Source organism: Corvus moneduloides, chromosome 1, assembly GCF_009650955.1.
Source record: "Corvus moneduloides isolate bCorMon1 chromosome 1, bCorMon1.pri, whole genome shotgun sequence".
Classification (NCBI taxonomy): domain Eukaryota; kingdom Metazoa; phylum Chordata; class Aves; order Passeriformes; family Corvidae; genus Corvus; species Corvus moneduloides.
In genome coordinates this window covers 29438592-29454877 of record NC_045476.1, presented here as the reverse complement: position 1 = coordinate 29454877, position 16286 = coordinate 29438592, and the positions used below count along the sequence as shown (strand labels likewise).

Below are 16286 nucleotides of genomic sequence, written 5' to 3'. Positions count from 1 at the left end.
AGTCTGTGTAATGCAAAAACATGCAACCCAGGAAATAGAAATAGTTGTATACAGCTTAACTGAATGGTAAGCTGTGCTTGCTGGAAGCCGGTCTTTTAGATAACCAGATCTATTAAAGAAACGGCTAGTCTTCAGGCTTGCAGAGAACAGCTTGAAAAGTGAAGAACTATAGAGGTCAAAAAAATTGAAAATCGAGGTATCCAGACAACCCAATTTATGTTTATAGTACTTGGAATTTAGAAGATCAGGTGAATGTTAAGCTAACTTCATGATTATTGCAGTTTATTGCCTGATGCTTGAATGCCTGTGACTAGCCAGACACGGAAGATGACAGGCACTGATATTTTTTCTTCACTGTGAGGCAAAAGGTGCAAACTTCAGTCAGTTTTCTATTAAGCTTTCCTCTCCACGTATCAAAACAACAAATGCATAGAAACAATCTGAAATTCTGTTGGGGGGAAACAGCTATCCTCAGGGTATTTACCTGTAGGCTAACAATTGATTCACCTTTTATATTCCCTTCCTTTTTTCTCTTTTTTTTTTCATTTAAGAAACGCAGTCCTCAGAATGATTGGGATTTTCTTTTGTTGTTGTTAATATGAGATGCAAATACTTGTATAAAAATTTGGTCCTGAGTAGTTGATATTTCATATGTGAGCCTCTGGGTTCTCTAACTTTCATATCAGGGAAGGAGTTTCTCAATTTCAAGGGTGTTTCTGCATGATCGCTGCACTGGCTTTGTTTTTTGAGTTGAAGTGGGAAAAGTGTCACTGTAAAGTAGCTAATTGCAGGGAGAAGCTTGTCCAGCCCCTGATGGGAACTGCACCATTTAACAGGAGATTAATGCTGAATGCAGGGGGTTTAAAATGCCTAAGGCTCATCTGCTTGGTGTAAATAATGCCTCTTCCAGCTTTAATAGATGCAAGGAAACAACAGGTTTTGTGTGGAAAATGTACTATTCCAAAGTGAAAATGGGGTATTTTTCTCAAACTAGATTTGGAGAAAAGTGGTATAACAGAGTTTAAATCCCTCATTTGCACAGTTCTCCTGTGGGAGAGGGCTTTGAAAGTGCTTCTTGTTGCTTTTGCCCTGTAAAATGACATTCAGATTGATGGCACTTGTGGAAAGATTTTGGGATCTGCCAGCCCAGGTCCAGGAGCAAAATTTGCCCTGTGACATATCCCTGGGTGTGCTTGCACTGTATAATGAACATCGTTCAGTGATGAACAGGAGGGTTCAGGAGGAGCTACAGTAATTACTGAGTTCAGATGAGTGTAAGAGCCTCTGTTGGATCTTTGGATAATGTGGTCATGCACTTCTGAGAGCAAAGCTTGTGCACCGTGTCCCTTCGATACGACTCTAGGAGTAACAGGACTGCTAAAAAGAGGTGTTCTTTCTCTTCCCCATAGTAGAAACCTCCAAGGTTGTGCTAATACTTCAGACAGTTGCTCGGTTATATTTGAATAGCTTTGAAAAAGTCTCTTTAGCAAGGAGGGTATTATTTATTGCTACTCTTAGGACTGTAGCTGTAGATCCCCTGCAGGCCTGTAATGCTGTATGGATACTCAGTGGGTAAAGCGGAGCGTCACTGCCAGGAGCTGTTATAACCACTGTGACACATGGGGCAAAGCCAGAAAAACCTTGGCATTAGGGAAGGGAGCAGGAGATCAAGGTAACAAAATAGCTCCAGTTTAGTAAGATAACAAGCTTGACAGACCACAGTTCACCTAATGAATGAAATCAGAATGCTTCTACCTTGAAGCACGAGTGCTGTGGCTCTTACTGCTTTTTTTCTCTTGTTACCTTCCTCCCTGGTTCTGAGATTTGGTCAGAGAGAACATCCTCTCTGGGACACTGCCTTTCATTGCCATTTTGTCTTTCTCCCTTATCTCCTGTTATCCTGTTCTCATGTAGTATTAATGCACAAGATGATGATTCTGGAATGAGTTGACAGAGGTTTCACTGTCTGTTTTACTGGTAAATTATTGCTGAAGTGCCAGTCACTAATGTAAAGGCATTGATTTGTAGTATGCGCTAACACTTCCAGCTGATGGCATAAATCAGTGGGTTTTACTCTTTGGTTATCAAATTCACACATTTCCTATTATAAACTTTAGTGTACATAGATTTCTGCACAGCACATGTGAAATAACTTGTATTAGTCAACTGTCTTGGACCTCATAGAACATGAGTCCATTGAGTAGAGACCTTGATTTAAAACAAAAGTGCATTCAGAATGAGATATCTAACCTTCACAGAGTGGATTAATTAATGGAAATGTTTGTTTAGTTTTTTTACAAAAAGGTACTATTTCATAGGAAGATTATGTGTATTTTTCCAATAGATTAAATTGTGAAGATGATTTTGAGGAAATGACACCTTGCTACTACTAGTGAATAAGGCAACTGAAATTCCTCTATATTCATAACCTAAATTAATGTTAAGCTTCTCAAAGGATTGTGTCAGTAATGGTGTGCAAAACATTTCTGTAAATTGTAGGAAGCTTAGAGAATAAATTATTTGGGCCTGCCAGACTGTGGAGAAATTGTAAATATATCACTGGTGAACACAAGAAAATGATTTGTAATAAGGCACACTGTTTTCTGATTCTAAAGTTGTTGCTATCAAAAAAACAAGTTATGGATTGCACATGCTACTAAGGCTCTCTATCAATATCTTATATGGTTAATATCTGTAAAATATCTAAAAGAGACTTTCTGATGATTATATCCTGAACAGAAAACAGCACAGCACCCAGGCATAAGATTGCAGACAGCCTACAGTTAGTTTTCTGGAGTGGAAACTGGACAGTAAAATTTTTCTGAAATTAATGCTGTCAGTTTAAGTCAGTGTTATCAACTGCATCGTTTCTAGTTGGTATTTCTACCATACACATGAAGCCCATTATCCAGGACGGTTGTGCTTAACTATCACAGAACTGGCATATGTCTGTCTGATGTAACACATGGATTTCCTTTGATCAATCCTATCTGAATAAGAACACTAGCTTCTTCTTCGGTGTGTTTTTATAAACCACATATTTCCATTTTAGGAAGGGTATTTACGGCACATGTTGATAGTAAGTATGTAGTTATGCTCATAAATGAAAAATAATTTCTTATCTGTCTTTTTTCTTTCTTCTTTTTTTCATATTTAACTGTAAAGGCTGGCATCATGCAGATACAGGCAGTGAAATGATTTCATACTCTTTTCAGGTTTTGATATCTTGACTATAACAGCTCAAACCCATGATTTTTGGGCCTGTGTTTCTTTTGGCATTTGTTTAGTTGAATGGGTCAGTCTATCCTGAGGAAGTACAGTATTCTCTGTGTTTCATAAAATCCTCAACGTTAGAGCTCCTTTTTAGTTTGTAGTTGACTCTCGGTATTTCTGCCTTCTGTCAACTCCTGCTTGCAGTCATGGAGTGGTTTCCGAGAAGACTGACTAAATATGTCTGTTCTTTAGTGTCTGTCCAAGTCTCCTGCCATTGTCTATTGTCTGAGGCACAAAAAAAATTTATTCCAGAGGAAAGTGCCAGAACACTAATACATATTGTCAGAGACATTGTTCCAGTATTCAGAAATAGACTCTGATATGCCATTCAAGACTGTTATAGCGTAACGCTTGGGGCAGAGATAAAGAGAGATCCTCATCTAAGACACTGGAAGGAAGAGAAAGAAACTAAAAACAAACTTAGGAAAAAAAAGAGATGGCAGATCCTGAAGCAGTTTGAATAATATTTGCGATTGGAATAGATTTTTATCAGCGTAGTAAATAAGTCGGTGTTAAAACTTATCTGTGAAGAAGCAAATCATTTATTATTACACTTATTAGGATTTTAATGATTTTTGAATAAATATACTGGAATTCTTTTCAAACAATCTAGAAAGATTCAAAATGTGGATGCAAAATGTCCACAGAGGTGGGCAATATTTCCAACAGGATGCTAGTTATATTAATTATGAAGGTTGTAGTGATGTTTTGCAACTAACATACTTCTGCAACTTCTATAGTCATACATGTAAATCATATATAATATGCATCAGCAATTTATAGTTTATTGCCATTTAATTGCCAGTCTTTAGTTCTACCTGACATTAAAGCCATGTCAAGCATTTGGCAGCACCAAAGTTGTCCCTGATATTAGGAACAGTTTTTGCAAAGCATTAGATGTTTCTGAATCAAATGCATATTGTATTATTGGGCCAAATCCTTAGATCTTAAGAACTCTAGATTTTGTGTGTATTTGCAGCTGAAATCCTGCTCTGTATATATGGTTTGAAGAATTATTTGTACTTTTTCAGAATATTTCCCATTTGCTGCACAAATCTTCTGTACTGTAAACCCTGTCAAAAATGATGCGTCAGTGAAGATACCAATTTCAGTCAATTTACTCAAAGGACTTCACCTTCAGCAAAGTGTAGTTATTCTAATTCTGGTTATTATTATTACTTAAATAAAAATTTATTATTTATTATTGAATAAATAAATTATATCTATGTGTTTAAAGTTATATTATATCTATCTATTTAAAGTTATTTATTTAATTTATTTCTCTCTAGGATTCCTGTTATACTGCCTGCTTAAGCATGTCCTGCCATTCCATACCTGACTGGAAGGAAAAACTGAATGTAGAGTTAAACTGGCAAAGCTCCTCTGTAAAGTTCTTTCCTCCACAGTGAGCGTGCTGTGTTTCCAGACACTTCACACTTCATAGCCATTGAGAAATGCAGCCCTTCTGACAGTAAAATGGGTAAAAGGTTCATAAATGTGAAACATGAGTGTGTCTGAGTGCTGCTAGGCTCCTTACCTTTTCACATATGGATGTGATAGCGCAGTGGGGCAGCAGCTCCATGGCACAGCCAGCAGTGTCCCATGGGTTAGGGAGCACTGTGGTGCTGTGAGGAAAGTGGGAGTGGGGACCCTTCTCTTGCTCAGCTCCTCTGTGGCTCCTTTCCCCACAGGCACCCTGTGTGCCTGGCTGGTGGGGACATGTGGCATTGAATAATATTACAGCTGAACTCTCTGGTGCCCTCTCCTCTCTGTAAGCCCCGAGATTCCTGTGCCTGATGCAGAAGCACATCTGTTCATCTCCAAGTGTTCCTTGCTTGGGAAAACAGGACGAAGTGAGTCCTTTCAACAGACTCTCCCATCTCAGCTCTACTGGAGAGGTTTGTAAAGACTGATACTTCTCAAAATCCCCAGACCTCATGAAAAGTGACCCTCTTGTCCCTCCCTCTTGTTATGTGGCCAGCATTTTGCCTCTGTTGTGCATGCCCTTGGAGCTGTTGTAACCCCAACCAGTCTGCACAGCAGAAAGGAGGGCATGGGTAGAGCTCTGTGTTCCTCTGTGCAGCCCTGGGGGTGTTGTCACTGAACCCTCCTGTGCTTCCCTGCCTGCCTTTACACCTGCTCAGTTTGCTGTGAAATCTGTGCAGAGTAAACAAGAAACTGTCACAGCTTTTTGTCGTCCTGTGAGTGACTGGGGTAGAGTCTTGAGAATGTAAGGCAGAATATGATTTCCAGCAATGGGAAACGAGGAAACAGAATGGAGACCGGCAGGATATGAGGGTTCGGCACAGAGGTGAAGTGGAGGCAGATGTAGAGGCGGGAGCTGAGGATGTACACCTGATGTGTGTATCCCCCTGCCTTATTCAATGAAAGGGTATTTTGTTCTCCAGGAGTTTTCCTGAAGGATTTCTTTCACAACAGCAGAGATCAGCTCAGAGTATGTAAAGTTGAGGAGAAAATAATGCAGCAAGGTTTGAAGCACAGCTGGAGCTTCAAAACATCTGTGTGCATGACTTCAGACCTCTCTGAAGGACTGGAGCCCTGCTTAGGAAAAAATTCTCTTTTAAAAATTCCTCTAGAGAAGTAGTCATTGCTCATATTTGCTGCTAAAGCACCCCTGCATTTTGCATTAGGAGGACATTTACAAGGACTAAGAGGCAAGACATATAGGAGAAAATTGACACCCAAGAAAAGAATAACTATTGCGTTTTGAAGCTTGCAGAGGAACAAGTGTTAGATAAATGCATATGACAAACAGACCCTCTTTGATCTCTGTAAGAAGATTTGACAAGTCAGACACACAGGAGCCATAAATTACCTGTAATGGCAAAAATTACATTGGTTATAACCTTTTAAGCAGTTATGCCTCATACAGCATCAATTCAGAGATAGTAATCTAAGGAGAACCAGTCTCTCTGTGCACGATTCCCTTGTAATATACAGCTACAAGAGTAAGCTGTGTATGATTTTCATAAGATGTGATAAAAATCTAATGGTTCTAGGCTGCATACCGTAAACCTGTGCAGATAACTGGCTCAGACTAACTGATAAACATACTGGGCCAGGAAAACCATTTTGTTACTTTAAAAAAGAAATGGAAATATGATTGAGATGTCATGGTGTGGGGGTACCGCATGGGGAAGATTCCCATAATCAGTCATCAGGCCATTTCAAAGACAAGTTGTGGAGCTTGAGGGGGGTGGGGGCTGCCAGTGCTGCAGAGCAGCCTGCAAGGATTTTTGTACCTGTGAGACATTCTGTGCCCTCTTTAGAGGATTGCCCTAGGGAAGTTAGTTGCCTTGCTTTGGTGCCTGGCTTGCAAGTTGGTAATGAAGGTGGGGTGGGAATGGAGAGAGAATCACAGGATCATTAAGCTGGGAAAAGACCTCTAAGGTCATCGAGTCCAACCATTAGCCCAGTACCACCATGAGCACCTCCAAGCCACCACCACTTCCCCAAGTGCCACATCCACATGGGTTTTGAACACTTCCAGCAGATCTGGCAGTTGGGCGCTGGGCTGACCACCACTGGCACCTGAGGAATGAGCTGGTGCAGATCAGAGCTGTGTATGACACTCCTGCCAGCAGGGCATGACAGCACAGGTCCTGTCAATGGCCACTGCTAAGGGCTTGCTTCCCTTTCTCCCCTAATGGCAGAACTTGACTTCCCCTTGAGCCCAAAGAGCATGTAGGGAAGACTATTTCCACCCTCTGCATGGCCTTGGTTGTGCTCAATTGGCTGCTCATGGGGCTGGAAGAAGAGCTTCCAGGGCTGGCTTTGCTCTTAAGCAAACTCTGTGCACATCTCCTCAGTGTGCTGCCTCAGCTGGGAAGTGAGGCGATTTGGCAGTCAGAGGGATGAAGATGAACTAATTTTGGAGCCAGTGCCAGGCAGCCTTGCAGTCCCAGCAGAGAAGGCTGCTGGTGCTGTGGCTTGGAGCATCTTCTTTTAGCCTGATGGTAATTTAAATTCACTTTTTATTGCTGCCTGTTACTGCAGACCTAAAGGCCAACATTTTTGCAAGGCTGCTTTCCCAGAAACTTCCCCAACAAGATGAATCACACTGGGAAAACTGCTGCCTGGGATTTTCTCCCCCCCCAAAAATAATTTGTTTATATGGTAAGGAAAGCTCTGTTTGTACTATCTTTTTGGATAGGAAAGGAGAAAATTATAGACTGGTTCTAAGAACTGCAATTTCTGTCCCTGTGCTGCTTTCTGTCAGCACACTAACCACATGCGCCAGGAACAGCCTGAGTGCTGGAACACTGAGGTGGGCTGGGAGCAGCCTTGGCTGGGGGCTGCCGGGCACCCCGTGGCTCCCCGGGGTCAGTGGCTGATGGCCCAATGGTACCACTGGCCCCAAAAAGGCACTGGCTGTCACGCTGCTCTTCAGTGTGGCCCTAGGCTGGGGGCAGGTGCTGGCAGGGGCCACGGGGGTGTCGGTGGGGTGAGGCTGGGCTGCCCTGTGCTGGGCAGAGATGGGCACAGCCCCGGGCTGACTGCAGGAGCCCTCAGGGGTAGGGGAGTAGAGGAGTTGGGAGAGAAGATGAACCTGGGAAAAGTAGTGAGTGGTAGCAAGGTGGTAGTTTAATTTTTGTCTCAGCATCCAACTCTATTTTAATTGGCAATAAATTATATTAATCTTCCCCAAGTTGAGTCTCTTTTTGCCCATAAGTGATGTCCTTGACCCACTAACTTTTCCATCTCACTTTCTCCTCCTTTCAGAATGCATTGCTGTAGCTTCTGCATGGGGCTAGCCAGGTCTGTCTTCAGGAAGGGGACACTGCAGCAGTCTTACCTCCTAGGGAACCACTTTCATGTCACGATTGAGGTGCTTTTGGGGTCCTGATAAACAAACAACTGCCTGGTATGTAGTCTGGGTGAATAAATAGGATCTTTCTCTCTGCGAGTCCTTTCACTCAATGCCTTTCACAGGCACTGGGTCACTTCAAGTAGCAGTGCTCTCTCACACTTCCTTTCTGCCCAAAACACTTAAATGATCATAGAATCGTGGAATGGTTTGGGTTGGAAGAGACCTTAAAGATCATCTAGTTCTAACCCTCCTGCCACAGGAAGGGACACCTTTCAGTAGACTGGGTTGCTCAAAGCCCCATACAGCCTGGCTTTGAATGCTGCCAGGGATAACACATGTGAATAAAATATTTGGTGAATGCACCCCATTAGGTGCTGGCAGGTCAGCAACTCTCCTGCACTGGCTGCCCTGTGAGCAGGTGCTGGGGACCCTATGCCCTGTTGGGCTGGGTGCCCAAAGTGGGACTCCCCAGCCAACACGTATTCAGAGCATCCACTTCATCCGAGGGATGCCTGGCAGCATCCTGGCTGCATGGTTTTGAGAAAAGAAACAACAGTTTGCTGAAGACTCAGCTGCAAGAAATGCAGAGGGGATGCAATTTTAACCCTATCCTGTGGTCTGGCAGGTTTTTGGCAAGGAGAGTTTTGTGTAGTAATTCTTAGGAGGATACAACACCTTGGGTTTGTAACGTGTAGCCAGTGCTAGAAAGGAAGATGGGAGAAATAAGGCAGGATTCAAAAGTGCAGATATTTAAATGCACTGAATTAGACACAGGAGTATGACACAGAGCCAGTAGCTCAATCACCTCAAGCATGAATACTATCACCAGCTGCCCTAAGATGACTGCTTTAAAAACAGAGATGGCTCCAGATACCCTATGCAGGAAGAAATGAGTCAGCTCTGGCCAGCTGGCAAAATCCTGTGCACCTGTAGGAGTGGGTCATTGACTCTGTGCTAATCCTTGACATACTACTGATGGAGTTTTTTTCCTCTGTCAGTACAGAGAGGGTGGTAGTTGCTGCTTTAACTCAGGGTCTTCTGCAGCTCACAGCAGAATTGGATGTATTGATGCCCTGGCCCTCCTTAGTCCAAATTCTTCTTCTGGTACAAAGAAAATCAAGAAGATTGGGTCACATTCTGTGGATACAAACAGCTGAACAGCATGAAGGTGATGAAACTCTGCTTTCCAGGAAGGTTCAAGCCTTTTGACTCAGAGCCCAATGTGTAACATCTTTTTTCTTTATCATTTTATGTGACCATGATCAGGCTATGAAGTAGGTAAGAACAAATCTCTTGAATGTGCAGTAAAGTGCAAGAGGATATTTTACTTTTGGTTAGCTCTCTTGGAGAAATGTGTTATACCCAGAGTGTTTGCCTGTCACTTCACAGAAATTTTTAGGGCTTCTGCAGATCTTCTTCTAGACCTGGAAGAGCATCAGGTCCCAGAAGCTCTGACAAATTAATTGAAAAAAACTTGGCTGGTGGACAGGCCCCAAATGAGAGCAAATAGTGAGGGAAAGATGGGAACTCAGCTATAACATATTGTGGTTGGTGAGGGTCTGGCCATCCCGTACAGGTGTCCTGTGGGGCTAATTGGGGTGCTACAAGGTGCAGGCTGGCCTGGATGTGTCCCCTCTCCCCTGCCAACAGCAGTATTGTGAGGGAGAGGCACAAGTCTACAGGAAACAAAGCTTTGTTGCTTCTGCCTTTATGAAAGAACTCACATTTCTCCCAGTGCCTCGGAAAAAGGCTATTTATTTATTTATTTTTAGCAGCATACCTTTCAGTAAGGTTTGCAGATGGCAAGGGTCGGGGTTCTGTGATGTTCTGTGTGTCTGCCCTTAATTCCTTTCTTTTGAACTCACTGTGACTTCCAGTAGAATCCTCTGTATTTGCTGATATAAATGGATGCAACAGTTCATCTTTAGTATAAATATAATTTATGTTATTAGCGATAATAAAGACATCAATTTTTTCCTCTGGATTTTTTTTTTCTTTACGAGTTGTCAGAAAACTGAACTCTTGCTACCCCAGAAATTTGAGCCTAGGGAGTTCAGTGGTTAGTATATGACTACTCTAGGGGAACAAAAGGTACCTTTCCAATTAAAGTTAATAGAGAGATAACTTCAGACACACAAAAGGAAAAAAAAGACACCTATAAGTCATGGTGAGTTCAAAAGGAAAGAATTAAGGTAGGCACACAAAGCATCATGGGAAGTGCTATTCAAGGTACCATGTCAAAAAGGCTGATTAACAGCAGTTCCAAGTCTACCTGATCACCAGGGAGTCTTACTGATAAAAATTATTTCCCCTCCAGAGAGAAGAATCTCCCTGAACTGAACAAATGTGTCACTTTTGAATAAGGATTCATGAAAAGGCAGAAGAGGAGAAGAAAAAAGAATAAAGGTATGCATTCACCAAAAGATCTGAAATTTGTAACTTGTGACTGTTTATCAGTCTTTAAGTTCTGAATGAAACTGCAAGTCATACGTCAGTGAGCAGGATTCAGATCTAGCTTTGCATTTCTTTTTTGTTTAAAAGTGGCCGTTTGCAGATAAAATTCTCTGGTGTTGGTTGTAATTGCAATCAGGGAAATCTAATGGCTTTGTTTGATGTGCTGCTTAGGCCTTCCAGGCTGTAAGGCTTTTCAACAGAGTCCTTTAAAGATATTGATTGAATTCCGGTGCTACTTTGTGAAATCTGGTGGTCTGTGTTGTGTGCAGAAGTCACACGAGATGAATGTAATGGTAAATTCTAGGCATAAAATAAATTTATTTTATGTCACTAATTAATTTTGATTATCTTTTCCTCCCTATTTTATTTCTTTAGGTTGTTTTAAACACTTCGAGCTGTGCACAAGAAAAGAGACATGAAAGAAAATGCAACTGGAATGTCTTTTTGTGAGCATGATGTACGAATGCCAATCTTTTTTTTTAATTTGGCCTTAATCTGTTGCTTGTTTTATAACTCTCATATATATTTGCATGGTATTTTTGAGGAATTTCTCTTTAAATTGCCTTTTTATGTCTTTTTTCATACCCATGGTTTGTTCCTCCATTTGTGGTGATGTGGAATGGGTTAGAGAGCAGGATTGCCGCAGGTGGGGGGCAAGTCAATATGAAAGTGTGGGCACTTGAGATGTGTTGTGCAGGGCTGTATGTTTGAGCTGCTTTCTCAGGGCTACCGCAGTAGGCGTGTGTTAGGTGTGTCCCATGCTTGACATTAACTGATGAAATTTAGGAAAAGGTCTTCACTGAGTGCAGTAGGCTTTGTTGGACTGCAGCAATTTGAGATGCAGCAGGGATGAAACAAATGGAAGCAGTGGGTTCTTTGGCTGCAGCTGGACAGGAGAAGATGATCAAGTCCAGGCTGTGCTGTCTGGGATGACTTTTTGAACTTCAGGCAAGTTGTGAGAAGCTTCACTCAGTACAAGAAAGAAATTAATGCTGTTTACCTACAAAATGGGTGTAGAAGGAGACTTCAGGTAGCAAACTGCTAATTGAGCAATATTCTGTCTGGCAAAGGGAAATGAGGATCTTGCCTAGTTTATTGTATGTTCTAGATAAGCTATTGCCTTCTGAGAAATCATTGAGAGTTTTCCCTCTGTTTGGCTCAGCACTTAGAAAACCAGTGGGCAGTGAGTTTCACCTTACATTTGTGATGTTTTGTAAAAGAGAAATTCTAAAACTACTCACGTTCTTCTGTTTGTTTTCTCTAGATGAGGTATTAATTATGTTCTCATAGGGGTTTTTTTTGTCAGAGTTTTTAATGATATGTGCTGCTATTACTAGTATTTAAATGTTAGAGTGGACTTTTCTTAGCTCATTTCCTGACTGCTGTTCTTAACACCTTGGGGAGCCATAGAGTATGAACTATTTCACTTTCAGCATCTCATTGTTTATTCATAATGGCATTGTAAAAATGCAGAAAAAACCAAAAAGAGCAGTCTAATTGAGTATAAATTTCTCCTAAAAAGTGCATGTGTATGTACAGAAATATGTCCACCTGTAAAAGAGATTAAATAATATTTAATTTTAGCATTATATTGTGTTCCACATTGTGTTTTACAGAATATTTCAGAAAACCTTGGGAAAATTCTATGTATAATTAAAATACATGTCAGCACCTTCAAACAGATGCATATTGCACACAATTATCTGAAATAAATATTAATTTTATCTGTATGTCCTCTTGGTGTTGTCCCAAACAAGAGAGTTCAACCATTAGTAAGAGAAAAGAAAGGTTATTGTTATTTTCTTTATTTGACTGAAAAGACTGCCACACAGAAAACAATTTATATGCATTAAGTGTTAAGTTCATAATCACTAGGCACGTTTCCCTAGAGGGAAAAAGAAGCAGTGTTGTTTGTGTTCTGTTTCTGTTTGTTGCTATTAACATTTCTTTGACTGGGTTGTCCTTTGCGGAGACAAGAGAACCACGTCCTTGCAGCCCACACGACCACATCACCATGCAGCTCCATGTGTAAGAGTCTGGGTAGTACCTCTGAGCTCTCAGCTATTCAGCTGGAAGATTGGGATCCTGTAGTTCTCAAAGGACTGCTGGGTTTTTTCTCTGCTCTTTACTTGAGAAAACACTGTAAGGCTTCTGGTGCTGTTGATTTTCATGCAGAAGTCCCTGTGTCATTGTTCCAGTAAGCAGTTTTAAAACACAGATGTTTTGGGAATTCTGCTTGAAGGGAAATGACAAGCATATTTAGCAAATCACAGCTTTTTTGGCAGGTGAGCTGACAGCAGGCTTCAAATGTAATTGATTGGTGGTTGATTTAACATGAGTAATTTCAGCAGACTGTAGTAGGTTTGACACCAGTTTTCGAAGGCATCGTATAAGGTGGGAATAGTTTCTGCTGAATGAAGAATTTCTTTGTTGCAATAGTAGGAAGTCAAGAGAAGGTAGGTTAGCTGTGAAGAATTAAAAAAAGGCTTCTGGTGAAGGTGAAAAAAAATCATACCATTATTTGCTTTCACCTGTTATTGGTTTCCTCTCCCCTTGAAAACTTCTGCTTGTAAAATTTTCTCAAGTCAAGTGAAGAGTTTTTCATCTTGTGAATCTTCAGTTTCTTTCTTAACAGATTTGATTTCTTTCTCTCCTGGACATTAAATTTAAAAATACTCTTTAATTTTTTTATATGTTGCTTTAACAACATGAATCTACCTTAGTGAGGCGATCCCTCCTTGTACCTTCTTGGATTCAGCTGTCTTCTCACTTAAACACATTTCATTACAAATGTGGTGTTGCCAGAAATAATCATAGTTTGTGTTTATTGTTTAGATTATGTAATACCTTTCCTTTAGCTTCCTGTATTTTACCAGTGTTTAGTTGAAGCCCTCCCAGGTATCAAATTCGATGTGTCTTGGCTCCTCCCTAGTTGCCTTTGCCTCTTTACATTACTTGTTTTGATCTTGCTTTGTTCTATCAGGTAATGAAAGTAATTTGTTGGTTTTTTGTTATCTTCTTGACAAACTTGGCCATGACATCTTTCACACTGCCTTTTACAGAGTAACCTTCCAGAGCACATAAGCAACTCTGTCCTTTGTCCCACTGAAGCCGACCTTGTTAAATTCATCTCTACTGTGCTCTCTTAGGGGAAAATTGCTCAGTGTCCCATTAAAGCAGTGTTGTGACTATGCTGGTTGTAGCTTTCCATCTTCTTCCAACTTCGATTTACTCATCTGGCTTTCTTACTGGTTTGAAAGTATGTTGTACCTGGTGTGCAGAAAAAAAGGGGGTTTTAAAAAATTATTTGTTAATTATATTCTGGACAGTTCATCCTGGGGAACTGTTTCTGGGTACTTCTTTAAGCAGGGACACAAATTTGGGATGCACCAACTGTACAAAGGGAGTTTGGGATAGTACACATAAAGAGCTGTATGATGTTGAGGACTACAAATGGGGTAAAATTTCTGAATGCAGAAGATAACATCATGCATTTGGGGGCTGGAGATCATCAGCTGGAAACAACCAAGAAACATACAGGGCTCGCTCTGTCACAAGCTGACTGTAAGCTGTGGAGATATGAAAGAGGTAAATGCAGTCCTAGGATGTCTCAGGCAGGATGATTCCAGATAAGGAAGTATTATGAACCTCATAGACAGATCATTAATGGGACCTCAGTTAAGATACCACATATGGTTTTGACTAACTGTGTTCAAGAAAGATGATCTGAAACTGAAGTTTGCATAGACAAAGCTACGGGGATGATCAGGGAAATGGAGAATTTGTTTTACAAATAGGAGCTAGGAGAGGCTTGTTGTTTAACTCGGCAAGGCAAAACCTGAGAGAGCATGCAAATTTTTTCTCTTTAAATACATCATGGCAGAAAATAACTCTTAATCTGAAGGGCAATGCTGGCAAAGGAACAGAAGGGTATACACTGGCCAACAGTACATTTTGGTTGGGGTTAAGAAAGGACTTCCTAACTATTAAAGTGGCTGAGCTCAAAACTCTGACTGTTCCACGGGAACAGTCTGAGCACAAAACACAGTAGAACACGAAGGTCAGTAAGTTTATAAAGGGGATTATCTGTAAGAAGGCTGCTCCTGAGAACTAGGGATTAGTCTGCCTGAGCCAGGTGATCATTCTAGACCTATGGCCCTTAGGACATATAAAATTATGTATTTTTTATTAATAAATATATTTCTTTATCTGTAGAAAAGGCATTTGCACTTGATTCGTTGTTTCAAGTAAACTTGCCATTTTCAGAGAGAAGGATGTGTTTGTAACTCTGGTTACCTTCTAGAAGTAAACAAAGTTTCCATCCTTGCAGTGGTGTGAGGTTTGGAGCAGTTGCTTTGTAAATCCCATGAGCTCAGCTAAGCTAACTGAACTTGACTGAAACTCTGCTTTTCTGAAATTGAGCCATAGGTGTTGAAACGTTTCTACTGAAACAGTCTGTGTCAGCTAATTCAGTCAGTTAAACTGGTTTGGTTAAATAAAGCAGTTTTATGTCACTGACATACATTTTCAGCCCTTTGAATATCATCCACCATCTAATAGGAGCTAAATAAAAACACTCAAAAAATTACGTTGGACAACAAGTTCTATTTAAAAACAAAATCAAATCAAAGCAAAACTGAAAAAACCCGCAAAATGAAGCCTCTAATGATTTATAGACTGGTCCAACATGAATTGCTGGTATTATCTATATAAGGCTCTAATGCTTTTTAAAATAAAGGATTAGTAGTGTTAACTTCTCTGTTGGACAAATCTTTTGCAAGTGAAAGGAGATTGGGATGCAAGACAATTTCCAGTTGCTTCTATGAGAGGACCTAGTGAAAGGAGAAAACCACAGTAAGAGTCATAAAAATGTTATCCTCCCATGTGCTCTGAACGGACGAGTTTGGCATTTGATGGGAGGCCAGTGTGCTGCAAGTGTTGACTGCTGTTCTTTAAAGTCTTATAAAGAAACAAAACTAACAAAAGGCACTACAGACAATATTGCAGCAACGAGTGTTTCTTGGATGTCAAACACTCTCCAGCCCACAGCACTTTGATCTTGGGAACAAACCATAAAGAACAAATAGAGTAATTTTTCTTACATGCTAAGATTTAACAGTGAGGTTGATGAACTTCTGGAAAACTAGCATAATGGGCATGCCTTTTCCATTTGTTAAATTGTTTTGACAAGGGCATATTTCATTTAAAGAGGCTGTTTTCTATTCCTTCCCTTTTTGGTCTCTGAAAAAATAAAAGAGGAACCAATATAGAACTTCACAGTACAGATCAGCTCACCTTCCACATGAGCCAAGTGGAAAAAATATCACTTAAATGCTCTTTTATTGAAGGGGGAATAGGAAGGCGGAGGAAATAAAAGTGCGTGTAGACAGTATAGCTGGGTATTTGTGAGTTTTGGCTCATTTAGCCTTTTCATTGAAAGCCTCTGTTTCCATTAAACTTGCCAAAGAAAATGTATGAAATATATTAATACACACTGTACACATTTGGGATGGGAGCAGTGACTTAGAGGCTATCGAAGCCCCTCTAGTGCTCTCTCTGTGACTAGATAGGAGTATCGGCAGGCTCTACCGCGTTTGGTCACTATTTCTGCAAAAGGGATGCTGCTTTTAAATTTTTGTATCTCACTGTCCTTTCACCTTTCCTTAGGAACTGAAATCACCAAAATGGAGGAGGTTCCCTCCTGTGTTGCCAGTCCCACTGCCTCAGC

General features: G+C 40.8%; 1 long non-coding RNA gene across 3 annotated transcripts in view; it reads left to right on the top strand.

Annotated features, from left to right (window-relative positions):
• Positions 1–12580, top strand: part of LOC116441619 — a 35070-nt gene extending 22490 nt beyond the window's left edge. For 2 of the 3 annotated variants that reach the window (XR_004239184.1, XR_004239186.1), the window contains 3 exons: positions 4563–8158; positions 10422–10510; positions 10934–12580. This is a non-coding gene — a long non-coding RNA (uncharacterized LOC116441619). The remainder of the gene's footprint in view (positions 1–4562; positions 8159–10421; positions 10511–10933) is intronic. The other variant, XR_004239189.1, reaches the window with a different exon arrangement.
• The last annotated feature ends 3706 nt before the right edge of the window (positions 12581–16286 follow it).